Source organism: Xenopus laevis, chromosome 3S (assembly GCF_017654675.1).
Source record: "Xenopus laevis strain J_2021 chromosome 3S, Xenopus_laevis_v10.1, whole genome shotgun sequence".
Lineage (NCBI taxonomy): Eukaryota > Metazoa > Chordata > Amphibia > Anura > Pipidae > Xenopus > Xenopus laevis.
Genome location: NC_054376.1, coordinates 15,308,796 through 15,321,797, shown reverse-complemented (window position 1 = coordinate 15,321,797; position 13,002 = coordinate 15,308,796). Strand labels below are relative to the sequence as shown.

At 39.4% G+C, this 13,002-nt stretch overlaps 1 protein-coding gene across 1 annotated transcript in view; it reads left to right on the top strand.

Annotated features, from left to right (window-relative positions):
- The window catches only part of LOC108712637 (synaptopodin), an 82,624-nt gene that overhangs the window by 32,924 nt on the left and 36,698 nt on the right, over positions 1–13,002 (top strand). The window lies entirely within an intron of this gene.

The following is a 13,002-nucleotide window of genomic DNA, read 5'->3' as shown; positions in this document are numbered from 1 at the left end:
ATGGAGATAGTCTTGTTGGCAGTTTGAACAAGATTTAATTGCAAACATTCACATAATGTGGGTTATTTATCAAAATCCCAAAATTTTGCAGATTTTTTCCCTTATTTATAAATATATTTTCCCAATAATTTCTTGCCGGGAAAAAACTTGATAAAATCATGAAAAAATCTGAATACGACAACTTTTTAAATTTTATTTAGTACTTTTTTATTCAGACTTTTAACACCCTCTGGGTTTAATATTAAATTCGGAAAAATTCAAGTTTTTTTTTCCACAAAAAAATTGTGTTTTTCACCTTTAAAAGGCAATGAGAAAAAAAGTGTGACTTAAATAAATAATTCTCAATGTTATGGAGAAAGAGAAGACCCACAACTAGTAGAAAAAAATAAAGCAAGCCATTATACTACAGTTGTTATAGATAACAAATGTGCGTACAGAACTAATTTAGCAAGGCTGGAAATGTTTAGTAAAGGAAAAATCATTATACTGAAATATTCTTTCTCAGATACATATGGAACAATACTTTCCTCCAAAACTACGCCTACATTTGGCTTCCTGTACAGTATATCCCCCACCTGCAGGAAAAAAAAGTTATTTAATACAAAGACATTTTGGAAATCTTGGCATCGAATATGAGAAAAGCTTCTTTGTAGTTGCAGGCTTGCTCCTTGGTGTAACTAAAGTAAGTCAGATGCCTAGGCATCTGGGGGATTTTCAAGGTAATTATGCAAGTAATTACTCCGCAGTTAAAGTGGAATTTCTTTTGCAATAAACACAGGTACGTAATGGTTTGGCAAGAATGACTGGTAGTTTTACACTCTAGCCAAGAAGGCATGTAACTTTCCCTGCATGTGGCCTAAGAAAATATTCATAATTTGGGGGTTTATATGGAAGCCCTCAGCACTGCTGGCCATTTTGAAAGCTTAGGGTTGGGAAAACGCCTAGTCTACCTATGAATTCCCAGAATTCATTTTTTAGCCTTAGTTATTGCTGATGGGGTAGCAGACCCAGTGCTGCCACCCCTCTAGTTTACTTTGTCTGCACTCAGCCAAGGCCTAGGGTGGGGCTGCAGGGATTTCTATGAAATAATACAATAAAGGGGTTATATAGTTATACAGTTACAACTAAAAACTGAATGCATAGCTGCAGGAATGTTGGTGCTGTTGCTGTACCAATAAAACAGCAAGCCCACCCCAGTCAAGTAATGTGACCACTGAAGGTTTTTAACCTCTTCAGCATTCCCACTGATTTATGACAAAGAGGTCACACAAGTCACCTAATGAAATATTTAGGTGCAACAAATGTGCATGAGATCTGAGTGCATAAGAAAAATGTTGTGTGTAGACTGTAATTTTGGCCAAAGCTCAGCATACCTTTGTGGCTCCCATTGGGGTTAGTATTAGCAAGTTATCGGAATTAGCAATTTCAGAACACAGGCTATAAAAAAATGTAAACTTGAAGCGTTGGTTTCCTGGGCAGAGGTCATAATACCAGACTAAAAAGTCATCTGAAGGCTTTATCCAGCAGTCCAGGAACATGGTATGAAGGCAATTGGGGCCTCAGCCAGCCAAACATGGCGTAATTAGAACTTTACATAGCATAAACAACTCCATAGGTATTCAATAAAAAGCACAATGGATAGAAAAATCGGAGGATTGGTCCTTTAAGACACAAAGGAATTGTACAACGAAACACAATAAACCAAAATATACCCCCATCCTTGAGAGATTATGATCTGCATGAGAACATTAGTGACAATAGATTAGGCCAGAAACCCCGGGATTCCCTTTGCTCCCTATTCCTGTGCATCCTCACTCAAGGTGGATTTGCTTATTGGGGGGGAAAGAGTAGGGAAAGAGTAGGGATAAAAGTGAGCTCCTGTGTCTTGGAATGCCATCAGGAACCCAGCTGTGTATTAAGGACATTTTCAGTTCATTAACTGAGCAGTGATAGGAATCACTTTTCATGAATAGAGGTGCCTTATTTCCATGCACTTCTGATGACTGCCCTGCCATAGCCCACAGATCGTTATTAAAATTGCTTGAGTATACTGGAAGCTCTTCTTGCATTGTGAAAGGGACTCAGAAATGAAGCTGAGGCATACCTAGGTGTGTGTGGGTGGTTGTTCCTCTTGTAGCACAGAATAGAAACGTTTTCCAAATCCTACAGGGCCAGTGGCTCAACTGATACAATAGGATCTTTCAATGAGAATTCTGCTTGCTTTCTTCTTGGTTTCATATGATCATCATCAAAGACATTGATCTATCTCTGAAAACTAAACAGCTCTATATCAGATCTTCTTATGTTTGATTACAGTGTAATAGTGATGACCAGAAATATGTTTGAACAACAATATGAATAATCTACCATTAGTGGGGATGATTCTCACTGGACAATCCCTTTGCACCTGTAACTAAGTTGGGGAGAGCTGTTGGGCTGTTGAAGAGTTGGTTTTTGGGATGAATAACATCTTTTAAGTTTCCATGAAAGCTCTTGAGTGAAAGCAACAACTCTTTGATAAGAAGCTGAATTGCTACCCATGGCTGGAAGAATGATCACAATTCAAATATCTTCACTGTATCTCTGAGGCCCCTCTTTGATTGTTATAGTGAAAATATGTTTTGATTTCCATGATACTATATGACTTTTGATTATTTTATGCATCTTTATCCCATGGTCTAGCCGGTACTGAAGTCTCAGGGGAATAAACCCTACCCTTAAAAGGCCCTAAAGCAATCAATACAATGCATGGCAACATTATTATGCTGCAACCTTGAAAAAGGTGTTTCATGTTATCTCACAGTGGCTCACCCTTCTCATCATCTTACATCACTGGGGTCAAGCCTGGACACCATCTGCAAGGAGTTTTTATTTTCTCCTAGTTTGTATTTTCTCCTAGTGTGAAATTGACTTTAGTGTATCTGAGAGTAACCTTAGATTGCAAACTCCATTTGGGCAGAGGCTGATGTATAATCTCTGTGTAGCTCTATTTCGCTACTGCAAGAAATCTAGCACAGATTTTCTTCCTTGTGGCGCTGAGAAGGACTCCCTTTGGCTTTCCGTGCCATGAGAAGGTAGAGACGCGCCCAATATCCTGCCTTAGAGCAGAGAGCAGGCCTGGGTCAGTGAAGCCCAGCAGGCCCTGCTGGCCCAGTCTGACCCTGTACATAAATGGCTTCTTTAGTTGTGAAAAAGGATGTGCGAGCTATTGCTTTCAGTGGGGTTGTAAGTGAGAAATCAGAAGTCAAGGAGGTTTGCCATCGATAAATGAAACAGCACTATATTACTACTTTTATGCCGTAATGTACAGTATTACTGTTTATACCTTCCAGCTGATTCAACTGCAAGATTATATTGACAGATTGTTACTGAAATGTCCAGACTTTCTCTGTGATCTCCTGCACTGAACAGACAGAAAAATATACAATGTTTCTTTTTGCAGAGCGTCCAGAATAAGTGGCAGGTGCACTTGGATACTTTTGTAACAATTTAAGATAAGCAAAGAAGCAATTGTAACAATTAGAGATAAGCAGGTCTCTTGGAGAAACTATTTCATTTCTGTGTTTTTTCTGTGTTATTATTGTTTTGCTAATAAAGGTGAATTGCCTTTTAAGCTGTTAAAGGGCAATTCACCTTTATTAACAAAACAGTAATAACAAATAAAACTTTAACAACCTGCCACATTTTGTAAAATGAACATGGTAATTAGGGGCTGTGGCCACAAAAATAGCACAAGTTTAGGTATTGGAGACTTATTTGATGGCTATTTTACATAAGATGACATTATTGGAAAGATTTCAAAATAACCGTAACTTGTTCAAAAATTCTCATAGGGAGGAAGCACACCAGACACTTGGCTTTGAATTTTAGAACATTTATTCCAGCAGAGTTGGCACAAGCTTTCGGGGTCAACCCTTTCCTCAGGTGCAATGTATGTGGATGTATGTGATCTATACTCTACAATTCCACATAGTGAAGGAATTGAAAGCATAAGACAATATTTAACAAAATTGGATAAAAAAAAATCATGAGATTAATTTTGCATGTGAAATTTTTGAGATGGTATTGACCAGAAACTATTTTATGTTTTTTGAGCAGTATATGTCCAGCAGATAGGCTGCGCTATGGGGGCTAATATGGCGCCCATATATGCAAATACTTTTATGCATGAATTTGAAAGTTAATAAATCCTTAATAACACTATGTGGAACAAGTATATATTGCATTACTGGCGCTACATGGACGATATTTTTCTGGTTTGGGATGGTACTGTGGATCAGTTTGAAATGATGGTGCAGAATTTAAATGGGGTACACAATACCATCAAATTTACTTCTGTATGGTCTAAACAGGAATTGGCCTTTTTGGATGTTAAAGTTTCCATGGAAAATAATATTCTGTCAACTGCAGTCCATTATAAACCTACAGATTGCAATACAATATTGTTACCATCAAGTTGTCATCCACCAGGAGCGTTTAAAGGACTTCCACGTAGCCAGTTAAGTCGAGTTAGACGGATTACCTCCAAGGAAAATGTGTCTGAACAGGAAGCGGAGGCTATGATAAAAAAATTTTCACAAAGAGGATATGACAGGGACCAACTCAATGAGGTAAAACAAGACCTTAAAGTAACGGAACGAAATAAGTTATTAAAGAGAAAAAGAAAGAAAGGGGAAACAAAAAAGGACTCAGATTCCATTTGTTTCAACTTTTAGTCGCCACACCATATGTTAGGTGGATAATTTTGAAACATTGGAGGATACTACAGAAGGATAGAGAAGTAGGGAAATTGTTTAAAGACCCTCCATTATTTTCTTATAGAAGAGGTAAAACTATAGGACAGACGGTGACTAAGAAAACTTTGCGGGCACCGCTAAAAAATGGTACATTTAGATGTGGTGAATGTGCACACTGTAACGGTATTATGAAAGGTGACATAACAGCACATCCCTCGAAAGGCTTTCCAATAAAGTTGAATGAGCATTTCACCTGTAACAGTACAGGGAGTCATTTATATGATAAAATGCCCATGTGGACTAACCTATGTGGGACAGACAAGTAGATCTATAAAAACTAGATTAAATGAACATGAAAGTAGTATTGGAAATTATACACCAGATATAGAGAAACAGGAAATTAAAAAAGAAAATGTATCTGAAATGTCGATGGCAAAACATTTTTTTCATAATAAACACACGGTAGCCCAACTAAGATGGAATGTGTTGGAACAAGTAACTACTGAGAGGGGCGGTAATATAAGAAAACGGCTGTTACAGAGAGAAGCAGTATGGATAAAAAGATTGGATTCCTTTACACCTATGGGATTAAACGAAAGTTTTAACTTGAGATGTTTTTTATAGTATGTAACAATTCTTCTATTAGGCTACAACTGTAGCATTACTGGTTGAAGGATAGTCTTTAAACTGTTTTGTACATTTTAAATATTGTTACAAGTAATGTTTGATACAAGTATATCTTAAATGTGTTATTTATAGTATTTATTGTTATATTGCAGGCAATGCATTTTCCTAAAGGGACTCTTCCTTTCTTCATGAATTGTGGGATTCATGTAATTCACTATATAAAGGTGAATGGGATCAAGCACTAAAGAGTTAAATTGTATCACATGATAGTTCACATGGTGTTAAAGGTATTTAATGCAATTGTGTTCACTTGATTTTTATTGCACCTGAGGAAGGGGTTGACCCCGAAAGCTTGTGCCAACTCTGCTGGAATAAATGTTCTAAAAGGCAAAGCCAAGTGTCTGGTTTGCTTCCTCCCTATGGGATTCTTGTATGAGAAATTGGCTTGGAAGAAGCCTGAGGAGTTGAATGCACCATATGGAAAGAAAGTAAGTGGTGTGCCGAATAAAATGTGTTTTGGTATACCGTAACTTGTTCAACACTGATTCTGCTTGGATTATTTAAGAGACGACTCTCTGAAATCCAATGTGATATGCGCATAATGTACTTCCAGGGGGTTTTCAGTTGAGCATAGTATTGACACAAATCCATGCTTTTATATGAATTTTCTAAGGCTAACAGGCTTTAAAACAAATTGTAAGTTTGACCCCCAAATTTAATTGGCATAATTACAACTGTGTTAATTGGCATCATTTTCATTTGACCTCAGACACAAGTGCAAAAGCACTTAGGCTCTTACTGCTCATTTAGAAATGTATTGCCCCAGGGCTCTGAAAATCCAGAACAAGATGCAGAGCACAGCACTGGTGCCTGCAAGGCAGCCCTGTCCCTTACTGCCTGTCATTTAATGTCTTTTTGGATGATGACATGTCATCAGGAAAAAACAAAACAGTAAGGAGACGATATGGTGCCCCCAGCAGCCTTTGCTGCTGTTCCTGTTATTATGCCCACACTGAATTACAAATGTGCCATTAATGGAAATAGGACCAGTAACAGTAATGGAAAATGTCTGACCTCTGAGATGTTGTTATTAAAGGGGATTACTACCTAAAAACTTTTGAAGAAATACTAAATGAGTTTCTTATATACATTCATTCCAAATGTACAATAATTATTAAGTTATTTAGAAATACAATTCAAATCTGTGTTTGTTGATCCATTTCTGTGTTTTTGGTTCTAATGAAACAACATACACAAGAAGTCTCTTCCAGGTCTGTAGATCATCTGGTTCATTGAGCTACATTGTTTCAAGAGTCAGAAGTACAGAGACTATAAACTGCTTTAGCCATGGCAGGTCAATGCCCTTTGTGCTGTGACAGTAGACTGCAGTTTGTTATGCACCATTCATGCCTTGCAAATTAGCAACGCTGAGTCAGTTGATTGCTGTGGGGCTGTGCAGCATAAGAGTAGGACTTGGGTTTCTACTGAACTACATCTGCTATACACAATGATGGTAATATATCCTATAATCTTATGTGCCATAAACTGATTCAGGAAGCATGTAACATGGGAATGGTATGATGGACTAAATAAAATAAAGAGACCAGACACCAAGAGCTTTTGTTGGAGAAAAGGCCGCAGCTGTATTTATTTGTAACTCTCAATATTTTCCAGAAAGCATTTCTTTTTGATAACAGGTATATATATAATAACTGGTAATAAACCTAGCCAGCCTGTACAAGCCTGTACACTTAGGCTGCCAATTTTTAATTTAATAATTTTGTTCAACCATTCTCAATGCTCAGCCTTAATAACACCAAGCCATAAGCCTGTTTACATTCTTTAAAAGTTACTTTCCACTGCTGCGACAATAATAATTTTTTTTTTTTTTTTTTTAAATATATTCTAGGGTGGGAGGGTGGGGTAATGAAGCACTCCTCTGCTCAACCGCTGAATGACCACAATCACACTCAGCGCTCCCTTTATATACCCTCCTCACGTAATCACATGACCTTCCCTTAGCCAATGGAGGCCTTACATCCTAACCTTGCCAAGACATCAGCCCAGCAACTACCTTAGGCGGGAAAATTTTACCTCACAAAATGTTTAAACTCCGCACACAGCTGCTGTAACATTTAACCATTTATTTGCCATCAACCCTCCCATGCAGGCTCATGGAATATAAAATTCCCTTATACCTCACATGGGAATGGTATGATGGACTAAATAAAATAAAGAGACCAGACACCAAGAGCTTTTGTTGGAGAAAAGGCTGCAGCTGTATTTATTTGTAACTCTCAATATTTTCCAGAAAGCATTTCTTTTTGATAACAGGTATATATATAATAACTGGTAATAAACCTAGCCAGCCTGTACAAGCCTGTACACTTAGGCTGCCAATTTTTAATTTAACAATTTTGTTTAACCATTCTCAATGCTCAGCCTTAATAACACCAAGCCATAAGCCTGTTTACATTCTTTAAAAGTTACTTTCCACCACGCCAAGCTACTTCACATCATGAAAGTAGCCTTGGCACATCTCCATTTAAATAAAGCTTTCTCAATTATTGTCTGTAGACCAGTATTGAAAATTTCATTTCCTATATCATCTGCTCTGAAAAGGCCTTCAACACCCAACTCCAGCTCCTGGTGACGGTAAGTATTCATATTGAGAGATCTCAAAAATTTTGCTACTGCAAAATTCAGCTTACGCCTGCAACGCTCAAGCCGTCTGTGCTGTACATCATATAACCATACTCTTCTTGAAACAACTTCAGACCAGGTTATAATTGTATCTATAAACGTGAAATGAAGTTGTGCCACATCACGTCTGATGTTTCTGATCAACTCAATGGTTCTCATTCGACCTATATCATTACCACCCAAATGGATGACAATGATATCAGGTCGTCCCCAATTTACATACATTCTAGAAATCATGGCAGGTAAATCAGCCCACATGGCTCCTCTGATACCAAACCAGCGAATTATAATGTTCTGAGGGAAACTCAAGTTAGGACCATATGGTCTAATCACTGCTCTTCTCTGTGCCCAGAATACATAAGAATGGCCGATGATCCAAACTGTACATGACTCAGAACCTATAAAAGAAAAGTAGAAAAACTATATAACATCTACTAAGTTGGGACGAATGTACGATTTGAATCTCCTTGAATCCCACCGACCAATACTCTTAATGAATTTCTCGTCCATGCCCATTAAAGCAGCCTGTGTTGCCGCTCCAATCCTAAATGAGTGACTTTTGTATTTGTCAACTGGAAGTCCGAGATGCCTAATGCACCTTTTAAAAATTTGACAAAGCTGAAATTTTGACAGATACGAACCATCAGCGTGCATGAAAAATGGGCCATCAATTTTAGGTCTTATCGCAAGAAATTCATTAACAGCTGTCACTGGACAGAGATTCAAATGTTTAAAGACACCAATCCAAACTATGGCTCCTTTTCCCAAGCTATCTGTTTTTGATTTTCGAATAAAAACTTTCAATTTATTTTGAATTATAGAAACATCCTTAAGAAAAAGACCCCCTGGTTTTGATTTTGATTCTGAAACTGCCTCACTAATTCTTAAAGCAGCGAAAAACATAACTAAGAATAACCCTTGAAAAAGTTTTACTTCATATAGGGATGAACAAATTACCTCTAACGCCATCAACATTTTGCGTAATATGTTCATAGTAATTGGTCTCCTATCTTCCCTGCTAACATTTACTCTCGCTATGCCTCTATAAATCTGCTTTATCACTGGTGCTTTTGTTATATCTGTTGCACCCAGCATTTTGATGAAAAAGGATATTCCAGCTAGTTGCTTCTTTATGTATGATAAGGTATGATTTGTTTCCACATGTTCTAAAATAAAAAGTAATAAACAGTCTATATCCGACGTTCCAGAGTCTTGTAGATTTACAAAATCCTGCCAATCCATCCAAGCACTGCTATAAGCTAACCAGGTTTTTTCAGAAACCGATTTCTGCAATAAATTTTTTAACACTGCGTTACAAGATCCCATAGGTATGGAGGGCAGTGATCTGGCTCTTGTACTGCCTCTCTTGCAAGTTCTCTGAATTTGGCAAACTGAAAACCAGAGAGAGCGTCAGCTAAACAATTTTGATAACCTGGTACATGCTTAGCCCTCAACCAAATGTTTTGTTCCAAGGTTCTTAGTACTATTTGTCTTAAAGCCATAACCACTGGGGGTGATTTTGCTGATAAATTATTTATCACTTGTACCACACCCATGTTGTCTGAATGGAGCCTAATCCTTTTGTTAGCTAACCTGGGACCCCAAATGTCTAAGGCCACCAGCACTGGGAATATTTCCAATAAGACTAGGTTGCTAGTCAAACCCATCTCTTGCCAATTCGCCGGCCAGCTTTTAACACACCAGCTGCCTTGAAGGTAAGCTCCAAAACCAGCACTTGCTGCTGCATCTGTATATAAGTCTATGACAGAATTGTCTACAAAACTGTCTTGAAGGCATGTTCTACCATTATATAACTCTAAGAAATCGCGCCACACAACCAAATCTGCTTTTATTTCCGTAGGAATCCGAATGTGCCAATTTGGGTTAGAAATTCCACAAGTTAAACTTATCAAACGTCTATTGAATATCCTACCCATTGGAATCACTCTTGTAGCAAAAACTAAATGCCCAATGAGCGATTGAATATGCTTCAACTTTAATTTTTTAGCTACCAAAGCTGTAGCAATTACATTTCTGAGCTTTCGAAGCTTTTCAGCTGGAAGTCGAAACTCCATCTGCAAAGTATCTATTTCTATTCCTAAAAACTGTAAATTTGTAGTCGGAAAAATAGTCTTTTCTTTTGATATAGGAATACCAAACTGTTTTGATAGGGCTAAAAATGTACTCAATAACATTGCGCACGTTCTTGTGCCAGCTGGGCCTACAAAAAGAAAATCATCAAGATAATGAAGGATATGCTGAGAGCTGGTTTCAAATTTTACTGTCCATTCCACGAATGTAGCAAAAATGTCAAAATATCTGCAAGATATAGCGCATCCCATTGGGAGACATTTATCATAATAATAAAAACCATCGAAATGAAAACCTAAAAGATGATGTGAATTTTCATGAATAGGGAGAAGCCGAAAAGCCGACTCGACGTCGCTCTTAGCTAACATAGCTCCCCGCCCGCAAAGCCTGACTAAATCGACCGATTTGTCAAATGATGCATATTCAACAGAACAAATATCAGATGAAATTGCATCATTCACAGACAGGCCCTGTGGAAAGGATAGATGATGTATAAGGCGAAAAGCACCTACTTCCTTTTTAGGGACTACTCCCAAAGGTGAAATCCTCATATTTGGAAGTGGAATATCAGAAAAAGGACCAGCTATCCGATTTAACACCAGCTCTTTTCTCAGCTTATCCCTGACTATCTCCGGATGATGATATACTGATTTAAGATTATCCTCTACAACTGGATACCATTTTATCTCATCAACTGGGATTGTAAAACCCTCAGAAAAACCGGCTCTAATTAGAGCTGCCTTCTGCTGGTCGGGGTAAATGCTTAGATAAGGCAGCATGTTTTGCAGCCTCACCGGGGTTGTCACTTTTTGCTGGGTGGTCCTTATTGGATTTATTTTGCACAAATCTTTTTGCACAGCGAAAGGCAGGATGTGCAGCATTACAAATGGAGCACTCATGCTTAAATCTACAATTATTTTGCCATTTGCAAAAGCTTTCATTATAAGTCCAACAAGTGTTTTTAACCGTTTAGTCAAATTAGCAGGACTAACAACTGGCGCTTTGGTTGTGAGCATCCCCATCCACAAATCAATGTCCTTGGTGCCCCAAGTCAGCGACCTGTGGATGGATTTTTTCGGCCTAAAACGATCTTCATATATATACCATGCTATACCCCCATAACCCTTATAAGCTTCAAGGATTATATTCAGATGCTTAAACAATCCTGGACTAAGCTCTGGATTATTCTGACATAATATATTTGCATAAATGCAAAATGCCTGAAGCCAGTTTGAAAAAGTCCTGGCCACAGGTCTTCGCCTTTCCTCCTCTGAATCCCCCTTACGGTCAGTTCTAAGAAAATTTTTAGCTGCCGGTAAAAGAGAACCTTTATAATTTTTTCCCTCATGGCAGCAGATAAATGCAGGCCCAAAGGAGTAGTTTCACAAGCAAAAGAATCTCTATAAGCATATTCATTAACCCCTGTGCTTGTAAGCGTTAACGCCGCACCAGGAGTGGTTTGTTCATGAGTCACTTGTTGCAATAACTTACCCAATTCCTTTAAGATATCCGACGTCCTGTCAGATTGCATATTGCTAGTTCCGGGTTGTTCCTGCCGGACCTGTGAGGAAACAGATCGGGAGGGAGGGGAAACAGCAGCCTGATTGGCTGGTAAGTGTACAGCTCTTTGCTCCTGCCGGCCACTTGCAACAGCGCCTTCACTGACTTCTGTATCCGTCGCATCTTGCGGAGGAGAAGAAGCAGGCCACAGCGGAGCTACATCCGTACGGCACGGGATCCTCCTCACCAACTTCCGCTTCCGCTTCTGAGGGGTTGTTTTCTTTGCCACCACCTTCTTCGCCTTCCTCGCCACTCGCGCCGACTTGGATGGTCCCGCCGCTTCCTCCGACAGCGCATCGTCATCCGGCTCCTGAAGCTCCCTCTGACAGTGCGCCAGTATCTTGCGCAGCTCCTCACGATCCGCCTTCTGCAGCCAAGGGACGAAATCCTCCGCTCTGGTCGGCGAAGACATCTCAGCGGCGACGTCTCTCAGGAGGGTAATGAAGCACTCCTCTGCTCAACCGCTGAATGACCACAATCACACTCAGCGCTCCCTTTATATACCCTCCTCGCGTAATCACATGACCTTCCCTTAGCCAATGGAGGCCTTACATCCTAACCTTGCCAAGACATCAGCCCAGCAACTACCTTAGGCGGGAAAATTTTACCTCACAAAATGTTTAAACTCCGCACACAGCTGCTGTAACATTTAACCATTTATTTGCCATCAACCCTCCCATGCAGGCTCATGGAATATAAAATTCCCTTATACCTCACATTCCCTATGTAAGGTGGCTTTGCCTTTAAACAGAGGTGCATGCAGGAGAGTCCCAGCGTGACACAGCATAGGAGAATGAACAGCAGAGGGAGGGAATATGAATGGGCAATATAAACAAACTAAGCAATTGTATCATATTGTATCAGCACTAGCACTAGTGGTGGCCATAGATGCAAAGATCCGCTCGTTTCCCCGTATCTTTCCCCAACATGCCATTAACAAACAAGGCTATATCAGGGGTAATCTGATTGTTCGGCCGTATGGCCGAGCGATCCAATTACGATGTGCCGTGGGCTCCGGCGGGATCGGTCGGGATCGGTCGGGCCAAAATCAAACCTGACCGATCTACCAAACGACCGATCTCCGCCGGATGAAAGATGTCGGCACACACGATCCGAAAATCCTCGATTCGTACGATAGGATCTGTGTGTCTATGGTCCCCTTAGGGTCGACTGCAAACTCCACACAACATTTAGCACCAAGGGGAAGTAAAGGAGAAGTAGGGAACATGCAATACGCAATTCTTTGTGACCCAACCTGGGCTGCAAGAAAAAGATATATTTCAAG